The sequence below is a fragment of the Amblyomma americanum genome, chromosome 11, assembly GCF_052857255.1.
Source record: "Amblyomma americanum isolate KBUSLIRL-KWMA chromosome 11, ASM5285725v1, whole genome shotgun sequence".
Lineage (NCBI taxonomy): Eukaryota > Metazoa > Arthropoda > Arachnida > Ixodida > Ixodidae > Amblyomma > Amblyomma americanum.
In genome coordinates, this window is record NC_135507.1 from 98589505 (window position 1) to 98608046 (window position 18542).

The following is an 18542-nucleotide window of genomic DNA, read 5'->3' on the forward strand; positions in this document are numbered from 1 at the left end:
AGTAGCCGAGCGCCTTTTGCAGGCGGCTTCTTCTGCAGCCTCTGGGGAGGTGCCTGGTAGGAGAGGTAGTGTGAGGAGGGCGCATGAAGAGGAGTCCACCATGGCTGTGGTCTCTCCATCATCCGTGCTGGCAGCGTCCACCGATACGGCGTCCGGCTAGGCGGTGTACTCTCGATGGAGTTCCTGCGCACGAGCTCTGCGGCACTGCTCATGGTGGGAAGGGTGCATAATTCTCTAAAGCGGCTTCATGAGCACAGATCGCTGAAGGGGTCGTTGCAAGAGGAGGAGAGTCCGGTTGTTGGCTAATTCTGATTCCGAAGGATTCCAGGATGTACCGGTCTGTGGAGATTAGTGCTACTCTGGTGTATTGGGCCTGTAGGAGGGCATGCACGAGTTCCTTGGTCGTGTTGTGAGTCCCACGCCTAGTAATCAGCCTGTGCTTGTGTTGGGGGGAAGCACTATTCCGACCTTATCTGTATTGCAGATCAAAGCATCCAAGGTGTTTTTATCTTGTTTGGACAGTTGCCAGTATGGGGTAGCGTTGAGCACACAGGTAAGGACAAAGGCATGGATGAGACGACACAGTTCGTGTGGCTGCCTAGACTCTCCAAATGACGTGCAATATCGGGCTTTGAACCTACCTGAATTTTTTTATAGTGGTGGTGCTTTAAATGCGAAAGCTGTTACTACTACCCTGAATGCATTCTTCGCCGCTTGCGTGATTTTCACCCTGAACCAAGAAGAAACCACGTGACAGCTATGATGTCACTCAGCCGCCATCGCCACCGCAACTGAGGGCTCACTTCTGCCCAGTCATCTTTTCATTCAGCTAGTCAGGTCTCCACGGCCTGCTGGACACTCGGTAAGTTGCCTTAATTCCCTACGCTTATGCACAATAAATTTTTCCCTACCTCAGCCTCAAAATTCGCAATGGCTTAACTTGCTATCCCTCGAGAGGCATGGAGAGAAATTTTTTCAAAAATATTGATAGTAGAGAAGTCTGGGAGACCCTGCTAAAAAGCCCGGAATTTGAGGTCCAGCGCAGCACCATCCATCTTGCAGAAGAGGCCGCTACTAGTCGAGGAATGCTGGCCGGCGTCTAACCGCGGATTTACAACTCCCCATCTCCCACGCCTGCGTGCCGGGGGCATGGAGAAACGTCTTTTCTGGTGGAAATTAAAGTTGTTCAATAATCAATTCATGGGGTGATGTCCAAACACACAATGGCTGGCACTGAAAAAATGACAATGAAAATCGGTTTTCAGGAAACGAAATGACGAGTAGTAACAGTCTCACTTATCTCGGTGGACACCCCAACCATGTTGTAAGGAAAGGGATAAAGGAGGGAGCTGGCACTGGCATCGCGGTGATTAGACTGATGTGAAATTTATGTCTTGAACACATACCGATGCATCTCATTAACACATACTGGAGTAGGGGCTCCATGAAAACACAAATGTGCACATTCACGTACCCCGCCGTGATGCCTCAGTGGTTAAGTCGCCCGGCTCCTTATCCGTAGTACCAATTTTCATCTACATTTCACACACATACAAACACACACGCGCGTGCGAGCAAAGAACTATCACATTTGCAAATACATGTAATTTTGCATTTGAACCACGCATTTACATGCATTATAGATAGATAGATAGATCTTTATTTCAGACAACAAGGTCTCGGATACAGGGGCAAAAGGCAGATGCACTCTGCCTGACGGGGCCCAAGCACCCGATACAATGCTCAGGACAATGACATAATTATAAAGTAAATATTTACAAGGCACATCACAATAAGAAAAACATGAAAATTCACAGAGTTGAAAAACAGGGACATCAAGAATTTCTGCGTGAACAACCCTTTAATTATTCGGACGAGAAAGGAGGTAAGCTTTAGCATTTCTACTGAAAGACTTTTGGGAAACAGATTTCTGAATAATTTCTATGGCCTGTGTATGTTTATTTAGAAGACTGGGAAATAAATATGAAAGCATTTCGGTTCCATAGTTAGTCCTTACGAATGGTACTCTGTAACTGACGTGTCTTAGTTTATAAGGCACGTCACTACTAGAGTTTAATTGAACATATTTAGTGGGATGATGTTTGAAATCGTTAAACACATAAGAAAGCAGTTTCAACTCAAATAATTCATTGACTTTTAGAATACAATGCTTAGAGAAGTACAAACCTGTATGATCATTGTATGCAAGGTTTTCTACGTATCGTATTGCTTTCTTCTGTAATGCTATCAGCCTCGTGAGGTTAGTTTTCGTTGTAGATCCCCAAACAAGTAAACAATAACGAAGATGTGATTGAATTAGGGTATAATATAATTGCCACTTCAGCCATTTCGGAACAAGGTCTCGAAGTTTATGCAATACACATAATGACCTTGATATGCTGGCATGAATCTTATCAATATGCAGGGTCCAACTCAAGTGTTCTTCAAAGATTATGCCTAAAGATTTGTAGGAAGAAACACGCTCAATTAACCTATTTTTGAATGTAAGCTTAATTTCACTGTTATCAGGCTTGTTACGTGCCTTAAATACAATAAGCTTTGTTTTATTAACATTTAACTCTATTTATATTCAACCATAAAGACAATTCTTCTAACCATGCATTTGCCTCAGCCTGAATATTACTAAGACGCATGCCAGAAAAAAATGCACTGGTATCATCTGCATATAAAATTATTGTGGGAGTTCGAGGGATGGCTATTATATCATTGATATAAAGAATGAAAAATATTGGACCACAAATAGACCCTTGTGGAACACCGTATATTAATTGGCTAGGTTGTGATTGGTGACCATTCAAACATGTATACTGCACGCGACCGGAAAGATAAGTACGGATCAGATTTAAGGCAACTCCTCGAATGCCATAAAACGGCAGCTTAAAAAATAAAATGTCATGTTTAACTGAATCAAATGCCTTCCTGAAATCTAAAAAAAGTCCAACTGTGAACTGTTTGTCATCCATATTAGAAAATATTTTTTCCTTTATACTAAGCAATGCCATTTCTGTTAACTTCTTCTCACGAAATCCAAACTGTTCGTTAACAAAAATTTGTCTCTCGTCAAAGAACTTACACAGTCTGATTTTGATCAAATATTCCAGTAGTTTAGAAAACAAAGGGAGTACAGATATAGGTCTGCAGTTGTTTATATTGTCATAAGGGCCACCTTTGTGCAAAACAACCACTCTGGCAATTTTCATACCATCTGGAAAAATACCTTGAACTAACGCGTTGTTACATATATGCTGCAAGGGCAAGCTAATTAGATCGGCAACAGCAGTAATAGGCTCGGCCTTAATTTCATCTGCGCCTGCCGCAGTGGATTTGTCTAGGCTTCTAAGGAATGTGAATACTTCATGTTCACTGCAAGGATTCAAGAATATGGAACTACCAATTGGAGAGGCAATATACTGAGCAATTTCATGATTTCTATCCTGCTTCTGAGATGATTCGCCAGAGGATAGGAAATGAGCTTTAAACTTGTCTGCCAAAGCAGCTCCACTGTATTCAACACCATTGAATGTTAATGTGCTGGGAATATGGGTCGTCGCCCTTCCCATGGGGTCGCTCAAACTATCCCATATTTTCTTAGGGCAATTGGAGACTGCTGAAAATTTATTCTGATAATACTGTTTGTTAGCTTTTTTAATATCAGAGCCTAACTTATTTCTAAGTTTTTTATATTCCTTAAGTATGGCTGGATCTTTTGATTGGATGAATTTGTCAAAAAGCCTGTCAGGGGTTTGAATTCGTCGATATAACTTTCTCGTAACCCAGGGCTTTCGAGACTTTTTGTGAGTTTTTCCCACTGTTAAAGAAAATGCGGTGTCATATTTGCTTTTTACTAACTGAAGAAAGATATTGTACGCTATACTAGGATTTAACTCATTGTAAACTTCGCTCCAGGGAGTGCTTTCCATCATGGATCTAAACCTAGCTAAGTTTTCTTGAGTGAAACTGCGATATACTATCTGGGGAGGTGGTACTTGCTTCCTTTTTCTTATCGTTCGAGGAAAAAAAACACAATAAAGGCAGATGGTCACCCAAATCAAATGTAAGCACACCTGATAGCACACTTGATAACTCATGATTTGTAACACATAAATTACCCTTATAGGACGCAAAAACCTTCGCGCCATAAGTGTAGTTTGACCGCTTTGCACCTTGCAACGAATGATCACAGGTATGTTAATGTAGTATCATCACTACCCTCAGGAAGCAAACAGTGATATGTATAGCGTCCTGTATAAGAATCGGGAAGTCTATCACTTAGAGCGTCTAGCTCCATTTGCACTTCCGCTCCTCTTCCGATCGCAATAAACCTATCGTCAAAAGTTTTACGTGTGCAACTGCCTCGTCATCCACAATACCTTTTTCATATACGTGAACACCCGTCTTCGGTACACCGTCAGATATGTTGAATAAGTGAGGATTGTCATGCTGCGAATCGGCCCCAGCTGGTCTCAAACAGAAACTTAGGCTAGTTTCTTTCGCATATGGCGCAAGATAACAAGGACAAAAGCCTCCGAGACTGGACGAGCTCTAACTTGTTACTGATAGTTTATTCACGCAAAATGGAACTAAACACATGTTTATAAGATGAGCAATCTGGTAATCCTCACAATATGCTTTCTAATATTGGAGTCACGCGGCACAATAGCTCGATAGAAGGTGTACTAATGCAGGTAGCGTCAGATCTGCCAGTGAAAATTGCTTCTAATATCTCCGTGACAGTTTGCTTCTTGTGCTGTAAGACGCTTAACTGTGGTCTAAAGATGCTGTGCAATCGTCTCCGTCACAATGCAAGCACAAGTTAGAACACAGACACGCTTCACTTAAACAACGCGCTGATTGTCCGACACAACTGCTGCCTCAGGATAGGCGAGTCTTGTACCATGCGTTTAGGAGAGGGGAATCGTAGACTAGTTTTGGTTGCGTTTCCTCCTTTATACGTGAACACCTACATTCGGTAGAACACCGCATATTTTGAAATTGATAGCTCTAATTTGGCGTACTCAACCACAACTGCCCACTGTAGGACGTACACGATTCGTGGTCCGTGAATTTTCTACATATAACGCTTCCTCCCAGCGCTCACTAAGAGAAGCTCGATGCTTCCGATGGCGTTCACGGCTTCGCTCGCAAAGTTCTTCAGGAAATGTTTTGCACGCACCATCATTTTCTCCCAAATCGTTCTACGGCTCATCAGTCCACCCCAAAAACAAATTGGTACCCCGAAAAACAAATTTTCAATTTCTTTTCAAACGCGCCGCCGTGGCTCAGTGGTTAGGGCTCTCGGCTACTGATCCGGAGTTCCCGGGTTCGAAACCGACCGCGTGGGCTGCGTTTTTAGGGAGGCAAAGCGCTAACGCGCCCGTGTGCTGTGCGATGTCACTGCACTATAAAGATCCCAGGTGGTCGAAATTATACCGGAGCCCTCCACTACGGCACATCTTTTTCCCTTTTTTCTTTCACTCCCTCCTTTATCCCTTCCCTTACGGCGTGGTTCAGGTGTTCCGAGATAGACACTGCGCCTTTTCCTTTCCCCCAAAACCTTTTATGATCCGGCTCGGGCTGGACCTGCTGCTCACCCTCGACCCTCCGCCGCCCAGGAGTGATCTGCTGTGCGGCTCCCGCGCCGCCCTCAGTCGCCTGCAATCTAACGGCCGCGGTACCCCACTAGTGCGGGAAATTGGCTCGCGCATCGAGCGCCTAGCGCAGTGAGGATGTGCCGTCCGTGCGCACTGGGTGCCTGGTCAGTGCAGCATCGCCGGCAACGAAGAAGCTTCTTGCATCGTTCGATTCTTGATTTCATCAAATCAGCCCTCCTTTTTTCATTTATTCATGCATCTACACATTTTTCACTTCATAGTTTTTATGCCTGAGGCAATAAGCATCGCTTCAAAAAAAAGACGCTGACGACCTCGTGACCGCTGCACACTAACAACCTGCCAGCGATCTACCCCTTGTGCTGGAGGACGTGCGTGCGGCCATCCACCACCATCTCCGGAAGCAGCACCCCGACCCACGCATCGCAGGAGGTGAGCGCATCGACAGTACCACCGGCTGTCGCGCACTTACACGGTCACAACGTGCAATGATCCTCCGCGCACGCATTGGCTGCGTGTGGCCCGGGGAACGACGGGAGCATGACGGAATCGCGACGAGTGATGTGTGTGACGGATGCGGTGCAGTGGAAACACTAGAAGACCTACTCCTTCACTGTGCCGCGTTCGCCGATGCTCGTCGTGATATGCATGCGGCCTATAGGGCGCAGGGCATACTACCGGACTCCATCAAGATGCTATTGTGGCCGCAGGGCCGTGCGCGCACTCGTTAGCGAACTTTGGTGAGCCTTTGTGCATTCCTCGAACACACGGGCTTGCCGTCCCGTCTGTTTTCCGTCAGGTAGTTACACGAAGCGACCGAACACTCCGCGAGTTCTACCTTGAACAATTATTAACTGGACACCCCACTCCAGTTGTCGCCAACACAGAGCTGTGCGCGTGTGTTTTAATTCCTCTAAAATGATCTAATCACGCGCACAACCTGGACTCATTTCTTATTGTGAAAATAGTTTGTATATATTACTTTTCCCCTATCCTCTCTTCCTGTCCCTTCACCTCTTTCGTTTAATTTTTTCATTCTTCCTGCTATCTTTTATTTCCGCTGCCCCAGCTCAGGTTCTTCAGTATCGATGGCAGATTCCGGGGCTAGCAAAAATCATTTCCTTCCTTTTTACTATTATTTCAATAAAAAAACCACTACCACCCTATTCTATATTTCCGCATACAATGAGATATTATACAGTTGTAAATATCACCGAAACTGTATTAATACAAACTGTCTTTACTGAGCGCCTTTGATGTCGTTTCGAAAAACCAAGATGTTTCACAAATAAATAAATGCATACTGCGGTGTGTGTGTCATTATGGCTATTTATGCAAACCGCCAGTCGCTCGACCACAAACGTAGTCAGGGAGATGCAGATTTTCGATTTCGACAAGGGCTAGCCAGAGCTAAAACGCCAGCAATTTTTACGTTACGGTCTTCGGGTTTCTTGCGTACGTAGCGCTGACAACATGTCGGCGCCCTGTCTGCCCGCTTCACAGCATTAACAGTTTTTCTCTAGTCTTTCGACGCGATATCGGGCTAGAACCTGCTGTGATCGCCTTCAAGTTGCCCATTCGTACCCTCGCATGAAGTTTCAAGTGACAAACCGTTTTTGTTTTTCGCAAAAAAGGGCGATCTTGAAGCTCTTAAGCATAGCGATGTTCCGTTCAACGTCGTCTTATCGATGGCCTCGTGACATCTCGAACTAGCGAGAGTGCGCCAAAATAGTTACAGGCGCCACCCCGTAGTCTTAGTAGTAGTGGTGGTTTATTTTATATAATACTAAAAATTAATGAGAAGATTTTTGCTAGTCCCGGCATCTGACATCGATACCAAAGCACCAGAGCTTGGGCAGCGAAAATAAAGGATAGAAGCCGCTTCGTACCCGACCGCGGCGGCAGCGTTTCGATCGAGGCGAAACGCATAGGCGCTTGTGTGCTGTGTGATATCAGTGCACGTAAAAGATCCCCAGGTAGTTCAAGTTATTACAGAGCCCTCCACTACGGCACCTCTTTCTTCCTTTCTTCTTTCAGTCCCTCCTGTATCCATTCCCTTACAGCGCGGTTCAGATGTCCAACGATATATGAGACAGATACTGTGCCATTTCCTTTCCCCAAAAACCCGCATTGGGCACAGTATGTAGTTTAGAATTTCAAACACGTACAAATACACCTTAAACTACATTTACTCTTATCGGACGTAGAAATATTCGCGCTATAAGTATATTTTGACCGCTAAGTACAATGCAACGGTTGATCGCAAATATGTTAACGTAGTACCACCATTACCCATGGAAAGCAACCAACGCGATATATACCATCCTATATCAGAAGTTGGAAGTCTATCACTGACGTGTTGCCAGGTGCGTTTGCAGTTTTCTCCACCTGTGTTGTGTACGTTCTCTGGCTGTGAAACGTCAGTTTCGCAACGTGTCCAACTGCTTCGTCGTCCTCAATAAATTTCTCTCTTCGAATACGTGAACACCCGTCTTCTGGTCTTCAGTACGCCATCGGATATGTTTCAAGTGAGGACAGTCAGGTGGCGAAGCGGCCCAGCTGACCTCAATATAACCGAAACTTTAGCAGTTGGTTTCGCATGAATCGCAAGACAGCAAGGACGAAAGAACTACGACACTAGACGCGCTCTAACTCGCAACTAAAGGTTTATTCACACAGAATGAACTATACATACGTTGTTATGATGGAGAGTCTGGTAATGCTCACAATATGCTTTCGAATATCGTAGTCACGCGGTCCAATATTTTGATCGAAGGTGTACTAACGCCCATAGCCTCAGCCTTGCTAATGATAAATACTTGTAATATCTCCCTGAGAGTTAGATTCTTGGGTGGAAAGAGGCTTCACTGCCTTCTAAAACTGTTGTGCAATCGTGTCTATTGCCATGCAAGCTCAAGTTAGAATACGGACACACGTGCTTCAGGCAACGTTCGTGCTCAATGAAGATCTCATTTAATTAAACAACGCCCTGATTGTCCGACACAACTGCTGTCTCGAGAGAAGGGAATCTTACAGACTAGTTTTGCATGTGTTTCCTCGTTTATACATGAACACTCACCCTCGGGAGACCACCGCATATACTGAAATAAATAGCTGGACTTTGGCGCAGTCAACAGTAGCTGCCGCAGTAGGACGCACATGGTTCGTGATCCGTGAATTTTCTACAAATAGCGGTTCCTCTCAGTTCTCACAAAGAGAAGCTCGTTGCTTCCGATGGCGTTCATGGCTTCATTTGCAAAGTTATTCAGTAAATGTTTTGCAAACCCCATCGTTTCCTCCCAAGCCGCTATATGGCTGTTCAGTGAGAACATCCCACGTTTTGTTTACGATAATGAACCAAAAAACCAGCAAGAGCTTACTCATTTATTTGAAACACCCTCATTGCCCTTCCGGCATTATATAGGCGAGTGGAACAAGGCGTACAATGACACAGATGGCAAGAAATGGGAATACGTGCACGAAATACAACACTACGTATGGCTCACTACATTGAGTATTACAAATTTCATCAATTGTGCATCGACATGAAAAACTGAAAAAAAACGAGACCACCAATCACCAAGACAGAGAATTCATGTGGCACTATGAATAGAAGGGCACACAAGTGAAGAGCAAGAAAAGCCTGCATTTTACATTTCCTTAAAATGCTACACATCGTTGCTGAGCGCCACATCAACTGGCAAGTGTTTTCATTCGGATGATGCAGGTGAAATGCAACAATTAGGCGAGCGGCAGTATGGAGCAGAAACTGCTTCTAGCGTCGCCCCCGCCGCGGTGGCTCAGTAGTTAGGGCGCTCGACTACTGATCCGTTGTTCCCGGGTTCGAACCCGACCACGGCGGCTGCGTTTTTATGGAGGAAAAACGCTAAGGCGCCCGTGTGCTGTGCGATGTCAGTGCACGTTAAAGATCCCCAGGTGGTCGAAATTATTCCGGAGCCCTCCACTACGGCACCTCTTCTTCCTCTCTTATTTCACTCCCTCCTTTATCCCTTCCCTTACGGCGCGGTTCAGGTGTCCAACGATATATGAGACAGATACTGCGCCATTTCCTTTCCCCCAAAACCAATTATTATTATTATTCGCACACAGAAAAGCACAACTTTGAAGATTTTTTTCCACAAAAGGCGAACGCGGGCGCAAGCGCGTCTCGAGCGAATGCACCTCATTTCGTTTCCGGCAATTTTCGTCCGGACTACTGAAAAATTCCATACGACCGCGGATTTTTTGCTTCTGCTAGACGGATAACATCTCCTGGCACCCGAAGATACCGCTCTCGACCAGGTGGGGTAATTTTTGGGCCTTTAAGGCCCATTTTTGTTTTCACCATGTGGGAGTTCCAGCTAGGCCTAAAGCCAAGTGGCCAATCTCCAGCGTTCCTCGCGAACGCCATGGTGGCCTCCGCTCGCCACAGGTACGATCCCGAGTCGATGGAATGGACAGAAGTCGTCGCAGGCGCATTGTCTCCACCTGAAACTTCCACTCCGACTAAGGAGATAGTGGACCGTCGAAGGTCTCTTCTCGTTGGTGACATTTCTTAAATGCCAGCGACGCCTGAACACCTCGGCGGTCAACGGACCATCCGTGAGTGCCGCTGTTTCTGTTCATCCGAATACTGCAAGCTCCAACCCTCAGCTCTCTCAAACAGTGGTATCGAAGAAATGGCGACCAACCGCTACGCCTCGACTCCGCAAAGATTTCACGATTGTCATCGAGCCTAGAGTTAGGATCTCCCTGAAGACGGTCCTGCAGAACGGTGAGCTTGGTGCTTTGCTCTCAGCCTTTGTAAATGCCTCTTCGGTGGACACGCTTGGTATCTCGCCCATCTGGGACCAGAATATCATATTCGCCACCACACAAGACGTCAATGCGGCGAACGCGCTTGCTCACGAATTTACCCTTAAATCTTACCCTTAAATTTACCCTTAAGTGAGCCACGAAAAACTCGACGGTGAAGTCTGCAAGAGGATTATTACGGTCCATGGGCAGGAAACTTCTACCACCCTGAAATCTAAAGTGCAGTAGCGCGGAGTAGAGATAGCTTTCATCCGCAAGCTGGGGAAGTCGACGACTGCCCTGCTCACTTTCGTGGGGCGGAAAGTACCGCGTTACGTGCACTATAACAGTGTGGTATCTGGTGCGCGAATATAAGTGGTCTATTCCCGCGTATTTCCGATGCAGCACCATCGGTCACCGCGTGAACTTATGCCCGAATCCTCAAGACAATCGCTGCGGGCACTGCTGCCAAACGGTCGCAGTCCTCGAAGACGGCAACATGGCGCCCTACGAGTGCAATCCCTCCGGCATCTTCTGCGGTGGCGCCCATCTGACGTGCTCGCAAGACTGCAAAGCCAAATTCTGACGGCTGCAACGACCGGGCAACACGACCGGTAGTAGAAAACAACCCCAGAGTGCAGTGGGCTCGGGTCCTGGCGCCTCTTCGAAAGTTACCCCGCCTAGCAACAAGTTAGTGCAAGGCGCAATGGGACAAGCGCCACCAGCCGGCGACTTGCCTGGGCGTGCCCCGAAGCCTCCTCGAACAACTAATCAAAAGCGTCACGTGATCCAGGTGCCCCCGCATAATAAAACGGGGATTTTCCGCCTCTCGTGCGCCCTCAGCCTGGCGCGCCAAAGAAGACTTAACAGCCCAAGGTAGGTAGTCGAGATGGGCCTCCTCCGCCTCCCCATACTCCCCTACCTTCTCCTCCACGAAATCCTCCTCATCCTTCCCTCTTCACCCTGACGTCGTTGGCCTCCCTCGCGAGCTCGAGACTCCCAGGGCACAAAATTTTCAACTCCACGGCAAAATTCATGCGCTAGAAACGGCTCGGTTCTCCCCGCCCACTGCCCAGGTAGCTCCGGAACTGATGCAAGAAGGGCCGGCAGACCAGACACCCCCTAGGTCTGACGTGCGTTTCACCGCCCTCGAAAATGCCCTCGCCCAATTAACGACTCAGATGTCCAATTTTGGCCAAATCCAAGAAAACCTGCTCTATGCAGTCACGGCCGAAGTTACGGCCACCGTGACAGCAAGCATTAGGACGTGGCTACAGTCCAATTCTCGGCTTCTCCACCGAATGGGACCCTTCAAAGACGTGAACCGCTCATCAAGATTCATCCGACTAATTGATCTAACGGAACTCTCGGAGGAGCCAGAACCGCTCCTGCTGCAGGTGACGAAACCTGTTCCGCCTCTCCAAGGCAATCTCTCTTCAAATCAGCATGGTTGCGCTCCCTCCCAACCAACCCCCTGGAGGGCGCCACCCCCTGCAAAGACAGCAAGCTCTTTCCCTTGTACAGTGGAACTGTCGGGGTTTCAGACAGGACAAAACACGCATACTTAAGGGCGTTCATTGACAACCTCGGACACCTTGTCGCGGTCGTTGCGTTGCAAGAAACCGGGGATGCGGTCAAGCTCTCGGGCTATTAGGCGCGAGGACATACTGTGGCGCCATCTCTCAGCGGCGCGCGCCTGACGCACTAAGTGGGATAACCGGCGTTGAACTGCTACTGTGTGACGCTTTCCCGTGTAGTTTAGTTGCGCGCTAATAGTTTATTTATTCATTTAATAAATACACTTGGTTCTGTACCTGCTTAAGCTCAATTTGAGGCATCAAGCTCACTCACTCGACAAAAGCAAAGCACGCGTTACCGTGCGAGCGAGCTGTTGAAGTGGCAACAAGCGTGCATCGACCAGCGTTGATGGTGATGCTATGGAGAGAACTGAAGGTTCAACACCACCAGTCAGAGGTAAGTGGTCGCTAATCTCGGTAATGAAATTTCTCCGCGACAGGTGCGGAGCGATTTCGAGCAGTGCCGGCGGAAGCGGCGCCGTTCGACTGCACCACTGAACTTGGAGCAGTCAGGTTGGACGGCGGAGACGACGCGGAGAAATATTTAAATGTAACTGTGCTGTATTTCACGCCGCGCATTCGTGCTTATTGACCGCGATCATATTCTCATTCGAGCTTTGGGCGAATGTGTGTTTACTCCGCGCAGACTAGTTTTGTTGACCCTTTCCTCATGAGGTCACAATTTGTAATGTTCTATCTCGTGTTTACGGCTTTCTCGGCCATTTAAAATTACCACTTCGTTTAAGGCTGCGTGCATGTTATGTTTTGTCTGTTACGCTGTACAATCTTTTATTTCATTTCAGTGAAACTTCAGCTGTCGAGCATCAATGACTTCATTGAGAAGTAATTTGAGACCTCCCTGCTTTTGATATAAGGGGAGGCCGTCTATGAGGCGAAGCACGTGGTGGTGTGCAGCGTGAAGCTTCGCAAAGACGATGAGGTCACGTTTGTTGGGCTTATCCTTCAGACCTCCGCTATCAACAAAGATCCTCATGAACTGGACATAAAAATAAAAGGAAGGACAGTGACTGCTGCATCTTGCACTTGCAAAGCAGTGTATGAATACTAACGTTCGTTTCATGGATGGAATATAACTGTTGTAGTTTATCTTTTGCTCTGCAGACAGTTTTCTGTCAATTAAATTCCACATATTACTAACGAATATTATGAAACATTGTAACCTGTAATCTGCATCTACTGCTGAAACAAGTGAGAACATTGTAAAGTAAGGTGTGTTTTGTAAAGCTTACAAATTCATGCTGATATGCGTGCTTTCTTTTATGAAACAAAAGTTAGTTATGCCTTTATTTTTTCTAGCCAGCACAAGTGCAAGCACATGGTCGCTCTTCTGCTGCACATTAATGACGCAGAGACCTTCTACCTCATGTCATCTACTGATTTGCCTCAGCAATGGGGAAAAGATCAGAAAGCTGGTGTGAAAGGAAAATATGCACCAAGGAAGATAGTGGACCTGCCTTGTACCAAAAAGGTAAGTCATGATACATGTTGCATCAAATTTGAAATAAGAGGAGGATAGAGTATTACAGAATGTTATTTTATTAGCATATGATTGATTGGCAGTTATGACTGCACTTAAAACTGTAGCAATGTTAGATGTTGTTTTTGTGGCGCAAGTTTGATTTTGGCGTAACCATACACGAAATTTGCAGCGGCAAAATAAGGTGCATAGTCTGTCATCTTTATTTTCCTTATAAACTAAGGTACACCAAGGTAGAGTACTGTCAGGTTTCTGTACCCTTCATAAGAAAAGAGAGCCGTTTACTGCTGTTTCATTTGATTATGAACACAGTATCACAGGTATTTGTACTCGCGCACTTATATGTGCCAATGTCTCTACAATGCATGCTGCAGGTTAGTCATAGTTACAGTAGTTTTTTTAACAGGGACTCGTTTTGTGGTTTCAAGTGCTTGCTTTGTTCATAATACTAGTGTCAGATAAGTGTTGTGAATGATCATTGAGGTCAATGCTTTTTGTGGTCTCGCACAGAGTGCATTGAAACTAACAAGCCGTGGCTGTTATCAAAGTTGTTCGTCCACCATAGCTGGAATACTTGACTTAAGACGGTTACAACATTACAATAGATGCTTTTCAATTGTTTCTAAGAGGTTTCATGTCTTGAGCAAGGAGAAAAAGCATCAAAATAAAAGAAATTCTTGGAAATGTTGCTTGACATACAATAATATTAATCTGTAATTTTAAGTGAAACTTTCTCATTTCGAGCGTTGCTGTTTAGTAAGCCTGACGTCACAAGAGCCTCTTCCAATGTACCTTGAAAATCTCTGGAGTACTGATGAAGTTAAGCAGCAAAAAGTTTGTTGAGAGCAGCCATCCAACAGCCTCAGAGCTGTACTAAGTTCAGTTTTTATCACCATAATGATGATTAAAAAGTGCTGACGTGAATTGAAAACGCTATTAGTGTACTCAGGAGAATACGCTGATGGAACTTTTCGCGTTTCAGGCTAAAAGAGATAATGTCAAGGTGCCTGATGGCAACATCCTGAAGAGGTTGCTTCAAGAATTGTCATACAACTGTGTTGCACTCCGCCACAATGAAGGCAGTAAGTGGATATATTGTTATAGTTTAGTTTGATGCAATCTGCTTCGTGACTTAGCACCTTGTTATAGCATGGCAATTGAAACTTACCAATGCCAACAATTAGCAAGCTTATTTAATGTGTGTAAACATTTTCATATAGTGCGTTGTCACTGTTTGTGCCTGTTATTCGAGCTTACTGTTTTGTTACCCATAAAATAAACGGTTTAAGGAAAAAGCAGATGCTTCAGTATACGTCTTTTAGTGAGAGCAACATAACCAAATACAAAAAATGCAGACCAATTTATTTTTTGTTTAAAAGTATAGGAATAAATTTGTATTTCTTTCATTTCAGTAAGTCGCTGTGACCAATTCACATACCCATTGTCAAGTAAAGGTTCAGGCAATACAACTGTGGATCCATCATGCAGCGATACAGCGCCACTGCTACCCATACAGCCAATCTCATCCACTGTCCAGCTGCATGAGCAGCATGAAGACAGTCAAACAAGCACAGGAAGACGAGCAAACCTTGGCGTGAAAAACCCACCAGCACTTGTTGAAGCTGCTGAGAAGGTCATTGCAGCAGGAGTGCTCTCAGCAGAAGAAATTTACAGCTGCCTCCAACAAACATACACAAACACAGAAATTGACACGATAATTTAACAAAAGCCAAAGCAAATTCTCCAGACTGGTTGATATACAGAAAAGAAATGGTAACAGCATCAATTGCATATTCTGTTTATACACGAGTGCATACACTCAGAACAAGGATGGGCCCACATGATGTGCGACCTCTGCGGAAAGTTGTGTTGAAAGAAAACTCAGTGCAGACACCTGCAATGTTAAGAGGCACTCTTCTAGAAGAAACAGCAAAGATGGCTTATTTAGCTGCAAGTCAGCATGAAAATGTGAAAGTTGAACAGTGCGGACTTTTAATTTCATACCAGCATCCATGCATTGGCGCCAGTCCAGATGGGGTAGTCACATGCGACTGCTGCGCTCCAAGAGTTCTTTAAGTGAAGTGCCCGATGAGTTTAGACAAATTCAAGGCAAAAGAAATAACAAGTGAAGGCATAAGCTTGTCTCTGAAGAAGACCAGCAGGTATTTCTGTCAAGTGCAGGTCCAGATGGGTTTGGCAGGGGTGTCTAGTGCAGATGTTTTTGTGTTTAAAGACAGGAAAAACTACTTGTTGTTCCCTGTAGAGTTCAACGCTTCTTTCTTCAATGATGTTGTGGAGAGGGCTGTCTACTTTTTGAAGTCATATGTGTTGCCTTCCCTTGTCTCTCAATGAACACTGGCGTCCACCATTATTTCATTTTTACTATGCCCATGGCTTGCAGTAAAAAATGTGTTTACTTTAGAGCATTTCGAACTTTGCTGTTACTGACACTATGAAAATGCAACTTGCGTACTTAATGTCATGCTTTTTGCTGCGTAATTACTGATATACAGGAATGCCCTGTGATTCCAGAGGGGGAACACATTTGGAGGGACTGACACAAGGAAGAAAAAAGCGTGTACAGAATGAAAACACTAAACGATTACAGAAAAACATTTTGGTCAAGAGCAGCAAGACACCAAGCACATATGTAACGAAAGTAACAAAAGTAAGGCATATGATGAAAACTGGTGATAAGAACATAAAGAAGCAAATGCAATGTACAACTTACTTAAAAAAATATTGCAAAAATGCTCACCACTTGGTTCAAGCAAACATATAAAGGAGCCGTAGGAAAGAATCTAAGAAACTCTACTGAAACATTATGTCCATGCACTTTGGTAGCCCTTTATTGTACCAAAAACTTGTCGCTGCTGAAGATGGGCTTGGAGAGATTCACAATTCCCGCAATGACTTGTATAATGTCATCAATGTAAGCAAAAAGCTCGGTGCCCAAGTTCCCCGTCAATATCTTAAACACTTTCATTCGCTGGATTGCACGCTCCACATGAACGCGAGCGGCTGCGATACTTTGATTTTTTCAGCTTCAGTTTTTGTAAGTTGCTTTCTCTTGCGTAGGAACGGGGGACGCACCATTGTGATTTGATGCTCAAGGTAAAGTTTGTCTATTAAGAACCCTTTACCCACCATGACACTGTCAATTGAAGGTAGAAACAATTCTAGTATCTTGCTTTCCTTCGTTATATGGGAGTCTGATGCCCGGCCACCATAAGCTTTGCTTACATAACTTATGTGACCTTCCGGTATCTCACAGACTAAAACCTTGGCTTTGTACACACCCTTGTACCAGCTGTATGTCAACAGCTGGGACTCCATATCCTTTGGCCTCTGAATTGGGATCTCCGTGCAGTCTAGCACAGCTCTCACACTGGAGTACTCCTTGAAGTACACCGTCTAGTTATCAACAACAGCTTCCTTGCTCGGCCAAAAAACTGCATTTTTCATTATTTCAGCCAAGATATTTACACTGGCCTTGAATATTTCTGATGCTGTGGTGCGATGAATGCCAAAAAGCACACCAAGCAATGCGAATGACATGTTGTGGTGAAGCTTGATGAGCGTTAACAACACCGCGTCTTCGTTTGATAAGCAAAACCGTTTTGCTTGCATAAGCATCCGGCTGTCAGTATAAACATCGCATATGTTATAGAACAGCTGGAAGCAGGGAATCCCAGTTAAGATGTTCAGATCTTTTTCTCCCTGAATGCTTGCCGTGCTCAGCGGTTGTTTTCGTGCAGCACCGAGCGTGTTGGCTTGCACGCCAATCTCCTTCCTTACGGCTTGAAGCTCAGCAGGGATATCTGAAGCAGATAATGTAAATTATTTTCGCAATTAACAAATGCAATAAATATATAAATAACACAGCTGACAATGATACCTTGATTGCCACCTGGACTGGGATTGATAACTGCGTTGCCCCGTGAGTCAGGTGCACTGTCTTCGAGTTCTCCTGAGGAAGATGCACTTGCTTCAATCTCTGGATCACATGCAGGCAACGGTAACGGCTTCTCTTTAGAAAAAATGTCGCTCAACGCCCTGTCTTCTGGAAATAAAATGTCAGATTCAGATATGCATTTCTCCCAAAATGGTACTGCAAACCTCTAGCTGTATGAAAGCCAATAATTAAAACAGTTGGCCACAGCCTTTGCTATGCAAGTAGGTATAAATTCTCGAAACTTGCTGCATGCACTGCAATACCAGCCTTAATTTCTCTCTATTGACATTCTTGATTAAAAAATAAAGAAGTCCGCAGTTGATACATAGGTGATGATGTAACACCAATAAAGATACGATTGCCATGATCCTGAAGAGCACCAGGGCTTTGTATTTATTAACGTTGGTTGTTAAAACTGTGCTTCTGTTTGCTTAGCTCATTTGTGGAAACAAAATTTTAGCTTATGGTGTACAATGATTTTAAGAATGAATGCAGTGGACAATATGCCAAGCCGTTTTAAACTACGCTCGTATGTGCTTGTCACGCACGTGCAAGGGGCTCGAAATGCAAAGCAATGACATGAGCATCATTAGAAAAGGTAACATTATCAAGCATAGGAGCGCCAAAATACAAAATTAGCTTAATTGTAGAAGTCGCGTGCCAAAGGCAAGCATCAGTGCACTTTTATGAGTATCGTGACACAATGAATACATCCATTCATCAATTACACGCCAACGTTACCTAAAGCATCACTGCACAAAACAAGCGCAGCAAGCAAAAACAGTTATTTGAGACACAGTGCAATACTTGTTTCTAAACATGTAAATATGCTACGCACGGCGTGCTGTGCGCGAAATTAAAACTGCGCAATCGCGCCCGCTGCTACCACGCACATTCAGGTTACCTCCGCCCTGTGCCATGTTTCGGCGACGCCGAGCAGACGGCTGACGATCCAAAGGTCGAACAGGCAGGTTATGCGACGGCACTGCGTCGCGTAGAAGCCAGCGCCTTTTCCATCCTGTCAGCAATTAACCTTCGTTAGCTCCACAAGAGAGACATGCGCGGACGTAAATGCTCGCGGCAGCTTC

The 18542-nt window shown here is 45.2% G+C and overlaps 1 pseudogene; it reads right to left on the reverse strand.

Moving 5' to 3' along the window:
• Positions 1-16347: 16347 nt before the first annotated feature.
• On the reverse strand, positions 16348-17150 carry LOC144110733 (uncharacterized; annotated as a pseudogene).
• Between the last annotated feature and the right edge of the window lie 1392 nt (positions 17151-18542).